Here is a 7,088-nt window from a genome sequence, read left to right as displayed (position 1 = left end):
AAACCAGAGGGAAATACCTTCACCCTAGAAACTAGTAAGTGAACTTACGCAGGATGAATCACGTAAAACGTGCAGACCTTTTATTTTGTGAGCGGTTCAAGATATCGCAATAACGTTTTCGTCAAATCATAGAACGAATGGCACATAATGTTGTTGCATAATTAAGTGGTTATTGCATAATTAATATTCTTTATTCTTGTGTCAACAAAGATACTGAAGCAAGAATGATGTTTTAAATGGAATTGTGTATTGTGTAACGTCTCTCTCAATATATCTGGACTACAGGTATGGTAATGATTTATTTACAGATTTATTATTACTCATATGAACATTCCACAGCGTTTGTACCGAGTTATGAGTTTCATAAGTTTAGTTACTTATTGTTTTATTTTTTCTGTCATCTATTATTACTTTGGAATTCAATTTAACAACCACCCATTACTGTAAATTGATCTACAACTAAACTATTCACATATATTTACAGTTACTAACGTCCTTCCAAACAAACTTGCAGCGTGACCTTACCGTGGCATATTTATATCACCTTTTATTGCGAACGCTATTGTAGTTGTACAGACACATGACACACTGATACCATGGCCGTTAATCTAACACTTTACTTCTTACTAGGTACGCAATCCTTTACTGAAAACATAATTTTTATGACAGTAGAGCACCTATAGGCTGATAAACAAGCCAGTACCTATCGGTAGAAAATCCATTTGGAAGTTTGACTTTTTCTAGAAACGTGATTGAAACTTCGCATAGGTAAAGTCTGTTTTTGAATGTGATTTATACCTGTTTTAACTTGAGCTTTTAATAAATAGAAACACTACAGATAATGTTTCGTAGATGTGCTCTATTCAATGCTACAACTGGGTGTCTCTCAGTATTTACTGTTGGGGCACAATATGCATTTCAAAAAATAGGTGTGTATTTAACACGAGAGTATTTCTGTGATGTAAAGTGTTTGATTTGCCCAGTTGCGCCGTTCCAAAGATGAGATATCTATTATGCTAGAAGCAGATTTTTTGAGTTACCTAGTTGTAATACGTAACTAGCCAACAATATTTGGATATTTACGTACCATTCAACCACAATACCACAGTATTGCGCCTGGAAGTGAAGGCATTTCTGTCGGCTTGTGTTTTTACCTGTGCGCTTCAAGCCCAACAGAATGTGCTCTATTATTCTAACGACCAGACAATAGGCTCGTGAAGCTATTCAGAATCCCACTGTGTTTACAAGAGCCGAAGGAAATGGATATGGTTTTCATTTACTGTAACATAACCGCGTGTTTCCAGTAAAGGTTACAGTAGGCCAAGTGCAATAATAACGTGGTTGGTTGTGGGTAAATATATCGTCTATATTGTCAACAATGTTTGGCAAGCACTGTTTCCTCCCATGCTTTACGTGTTTTCCCCAGTTCATGCTTTAATGACAGAAAAAATTATGCATGTTTGTTTGATTTCAGAGCTCTCTTATAGCATCAATTTTTTGCCATAAGTTCCAGAAGGAAAAAATGGTAGAAGTTGTTATACGGAATTTAGAGTCCCATCCTGATATATATTACAATATTCTTCTGAAGTACCGTGGTTCTGAAATCGTAATGCGACGCTTTATTTCTCTTTACTGTTTTATTTATTTTCTACCGATACTAAGAGGAAACATTACAAGTGATCTTTTTAATTTCTTATAATGTTTGTTAAGCTGAATAGTAAGGGACCTTTTAAGCGCAAAACAGACAATGTACCGAAACAAGTTTCTGTTCTTCTGTAGGTGCCATTAATTCTTTGCAAGTCCGGAGGGAAAAAACTACCACAATCAGCCACTTTGCCTTCTACTTTGCTTGCCAGTGACGACATACTTAATTCATATTCGTCATCTGATATCCCTTCTCCTATTTCGAAATATCAACCCTCATCTAATGATGAATCAGATGAAGAGCCACAAAGAAGAGCGAGTGTTAATTTGAAGAATTCTACGTAAATAGCACTTGCGCTATAAACACTGTGTCTGGATGGCGCAGTGGTTAACGCTGTTTCCTAGTAATCAGGAGATACGGTGTTCGAATCCCGGTCTGGAACACACTTTTACTCGAAGCCGCTGATTCTGCATAAACTCCCGATGCAGCTAACATCAATAGTTTCTTTCCTCTCATTTCCCTTCTCTCGCCTCCACCATCAAAGAACGGACACCACACACTCATATAATTAATTTGAAGCAATTAAAGCCAGCGGATACTAACTACATAAAACAAAAGCAATTGGAAAGAGCAGCTGAAGATGGCATTGTGTTGTATGTATTGTATGTTAACCGGGGCCTAGAAACGACGGAGAGGCTCCGTCCCCGCCGCAGCCGCAGTGGTCCACAACCCCACGACGACTACCGCAGTCCACTTCACCCTTCCGCCGTCCCACACCGAACGCAGGGTTATTGTGCGGTTCGGCCCCCGGTGGACTCCCCACAGAACGTCTCACACCAGACGTGTGTAACCCCTATGTTTGCGGTGTAGAGTAATGGTGGTGTACACGTACGTGGAGAAATTGTTTGCGCAGCAATCGCCGGCATAGTGTAACTGAGATGGAATAAGGGGAACGAGCCCGCATTCGCCGAGGCAGATGGAAAACCACCTAAAAACCATCCACAGACTGGCCGTTTCACCGGACCTCGGCACAAATCCGCCGGGCGGATTCGTGCCGGGGACCAGGCGCTCCTTCCTGCCCGGAAAGCCGTGCGTTAGACCGCACGGGCAACCGGACAGGTTTTTTTTTTTTTTTGTGGCAACGGCGCATGGCGGCCTGGATGGTCACTCATCCAAGTGCCGACCACGCCCGACAGCGCTTAACTTCGGTGATCTCACGGGAACCGGTATATCCACTGTGGCAAGGCCGTTGCCAAGATGGCATTACTGATATGCAGCCTTTTAAGGAACAAAATTATAAGGCATGGAAGAAACACGTTCAAAGAACAAGCAACGCTAGAAAAAAGTTATAACATCAAGAACAGTGGGTAAAAAAGGTTTGCAGCATCACACGGTAGGGCGGAGAATCTTACGTTTTATCCAGAAAAGTGCGTGATCCGAGAACTGAATAAGAAAGTGCTATAAAAACTTTACGCATGTCGAAACGCTGAACATAGTAGAAAGATTATATAAATTTGAGAAGTATTAGAGAAGGAGAGACTTCATTCACAGTAACAAAGACAAGAACTTTAAAAAGACTGGCAATCGAGAGAATTAAAAAGAAACTTCACTGTTGTCTTCTACTTGCCACCAAGAACAGAACGAATCTAAGTTTGTATGAACACGTTTTTAAGTACATTTGGAATCGGTAAAGGTGTTGTGGACATAGAGACGAAGAAAAGGACCACCCATAAAACAAGTGAAGAAGACAAAAGGGGCGTCACGTATAGAAAATCACTTCGCCGGTATTTTGGATAATGCGAGGAATCACACTGAAAATCTAGAAGTTGTTGAATCCACTATTGTCGCTCGGGGATCAAAATAAAATTCCTAAGTCCGTCACTTAATATGACACTCAAGTACACCCTGCACAGATCTTTGCGTATAGAAATGGTCCTGAATCAGCGAAAGCCCATATTTACATGAAGATAAAATGGCTCAAATGGCTCTGAGCACTATGGGACTTAACATCGATGGTCATCAGTCCCGTAGAACTTAGAACTACTTAAACCTAACTAACCTAAGGACATCACACAACATCCAGTCATCACGAGGCAGAAAAAATCCCTGAGCCCGCCGGGAATCGAACGAAGATAAAAGACCAGTGTCGTCTAACACAGACCTACAATACTTCTGGGTCAAAAATTATCAACTTACACCTAATTATAACTCTCACCTATTACCAAAGACAGCGCTCGAGGGGGAGGAGAAACAAGGCAAGGAGAGAGCACAAAAATCAGATGGTACTTTTGTAAACTAAAACTTCGATCTCCTGCTAGTTTTGTTGGCAAAACTGATCCCATCAACAATCCTTTATTTTATGAGCAATGATTGACATCTTTTAATTTCACAGTGTACGACGCGAAGTCAAAACAAGGAGATTATTTCATGTGGTCGGAAATACAGGGAAAATGAGGAAATTGTGAGATAGTAACCTGTTTGCGCGAATACTTCAAATCTCTCTCTCTATAACGGTAAACCACATTTTCTGTTTTAGCTACCGTTGTGGAGGTCAGAATCTAAACAAATTTGTTGCAGCAATGTGCTTGACCGCTGTTCAGGAACCTAGGAACAGTTGATTTAAAATTCATGGTCGTTGGTGATAGTGAAATGGAATGTGACTCAATGCATTCGCAATCACTGGAGAAATGAACCTGCCTGCTGACTGGAAGATTACTGCCAGAAGCGCACGAAAAAAGACTGACACAGCTTATGTTGTTCACGAGATAACCCATGATATTATCGACTGGAATTATCTTTTGAATCGCCACATGACAGTTAGGAAAGAAGATGTGAATGGAAAGGCAATCGCATAGCAGAGGATGTGCTGGCTGAACTTCACAAAACAGCGTCCAGTTGTTATGCATTTTAAAAAACACTTTGATGAGAAGTTTGGAGTCTTTAGGCTCTAACAAGAAAGCAAGCTAAATCAACCAGGTCTCATTACCAGACATCAATTCTTTGTACACATCCGTGCTGCTTATAACAAAGAAAAGTACAATGATTTGATGTCCTTGGTCAAGTAAGTGCCTTCCCCATTAGGATCGGTATATCGGCCAATTTGCGAAAACCTACCACATCAAGGACATCCAGAAAGATGTAAATTATCATCTGAGGATGCAGTGAATAACTTCTGACAGTGACTATTGTTTCTGAAATTTTGTAGTATTTTTGAAGGTGAAAAAGTGGATTAACAACAATCCATTTCTGAAAATTCGCCATTTTAGCCTATGATGAAAATATTTCTTGCGTATTCCAACAAACTGCGTATTTCTTTGCAAATAAATATGCTTATAACAGTTAATAGTTGGTTTATTCAGGAAATTACAAATAGGTAACTCGCCATCTGAACCAGTGCAACAAGTATAAACCACTTTATTAGCCAAAAGAATGCAAAACATACTTAAAAGTACTGACTTTTTCAAACTAAATAAGCACATTACATCACAATTATTTCAAACGTTTTGCATATAGCGAAGCTTTAAAATTACGAAAAAATTTTAAACGCATTTCTTTCAATAACAGTTATTTTAAGCTACGTAATTGTTGCACTAAGGTAACGATATAGGGAAGAGTGGAGTACCTTGGTGCACTTCTATGATTTCAGGCTCTACCCTGCCCTGTAATAGACGTTTAATATACTGTCTTATTACATTTTAATTAATGGCATTTACTTTATATATGCTGCAGTCTGTTTCTCAAATTACGAAAATATAGCTGGAAAATTAAGGTTCTTCTAAATGTGGTTCCAAGGTACAGCGTGGTAAATCTACCCAGCGATAAATATTCCACTGAAATTTAAAAGCTTTGTCGTCGAGATAATCTTGTCAGTGCTGTATTTACACATCTATCTGTTGCATTACTACTTTAGTGTACAGCAGTTATCAGTAATGGAATCAAATTAAGCTTCAGTACTTTAGTGTACAGCACTTATCAGTAATGGAATCAAATTAAGCTTCAGTATTATTACAGACCAGTTGCCAGTTAAATATCTTTTGAGGCTATTTGAAGCTAACATAAAACTTCCATTTTCGAGATCCGTAAAACTGTTCAAATATTAAATAAAGTCAAATTATTTGCAAGTACGACATCTTCCACGGTAAAAGACTCTTTTCTCTTCCAAGAAACACAGTGGTGCGCAACCGACGAAGTATGGTTTAGCTGCCCAAAAGATATATAAATAATTCCAAAAACGTATGGCATTTTACTCTTCACAAAATTCTGCAGCTGAAGAATTGACAATATATGCCAGATAGCTTTAATAGTCGTATATCATAAAGCACTTAAATGCGTAGAACTCGAAACATTTAAAAATGCTACACAGAACACACCCTTATATCTAATAACAATTGAAACTGTAGAAAATGGCAGCAACTGCTAATGCCGATCTCTGGTGCGAATTCCTTCATGTGATTCTAAAAACAGCCACTCGACTGAAGTACCGACCGAAAACATCAAGCTTTTCTAGTTATACTATCCTCTGGGTACAGTCTCTCCCCTTAATCGAAACTGTGTCATTAGTTGTACGTAACTCTAAATATGCAGTAACAGCAATTCATAGCTGTAGACCTTAAAAATTACATGTTGATAACAAATTTGGTGAAAGTTGCTATTTCACCGTTACTCTCAAAACATCAAAGGCGTGAAGCAGTACTGATAATTGTGTCTTTAGCATTACTGTGAATTTAGGATGTTTCTCAAGGAAGATCATCCACGCATAACGTGATATACAGTAAATAACTGAATTCATGGTCGTTCTAAGACAGTCCATCATGGGGATACATTTAACGAGATGTATTGAGATCAACTATTTAAAAACTTTAGCCTTCACTTATTACAATATATAATCTAAATAAATGACGGTTCTTATGATGTCGGCGGATGGATTATTCACGTTCACTCTGCCAGTGCTCAGGACCAATACGTATCCTTGTACAGTATAAATATCGTCCACACTTTCTTCTTGGATCCATGTCTCATTACGTGCAACGACATTATTCCAGAAAGCCGTATACATCAAACTGCGTCCGTCTGAGGCTAATATGCACTGGAATAAGCAGGACCCAGCTCCATTTTTATCTGCCCAGTGCTTACGTCCACCATCGCTAGCTTCGCCGACCAGTCGCGTCTTACCATGGGCTCTCATTTATGCAAACAGTTCGATTGCTGTGCACAGCTGCAGCATGATTCAGCTACACAGGTGGTTCCGTAGCTTGTCTTTTCCGATTACAATTCCTACAGCACAAGGCTAACTAGGGAGAGAATACACACACTCTGCCGTATACATTCTCCTTTATACGTTCACTAAACAGTCTACTTAATTAATACGAAAAACAATAACGAAATGAAGTCAGAATAATTATACAGATTTGATAAATACTAGTTACGCACACTGAGTGTGTTC

The 7,088-nt window shown here is 39.0% G+C and overlaps 1 pseudogene; it reads right to left on the bottom strand.

Moving 5' to 3' along the window:
• Positions 1 to 2,781: 2,781 nt before the first annotated feature.
• On the bottom strand, positions 2,782 to 2,899 carry LOC126459077 (5S ribosomal RNA; annotated as a pseudogene).
• Between the last annotated feature and the right edge of the window lie 4,189 nt (positions 2,900 to 7,088).

This window comes from Schistocerca serialis, chromosome 2, assembly GCF_023864345.2.
Source record: "Schistocerca serialis cubense isolate TAMUIC-IGC-003099 chromosome 2, iqSchSeri2.2, whole genome shotgun sequence".
NCBI lineage: Eukaryota > Metazoa > Arthropoda > Insecta > Orthoptera > Acrididae > Schistocerca > Schistocerca serialis.
This window is presented reverse-complemented; position numbering and strand designations above follow the sequence as displayed.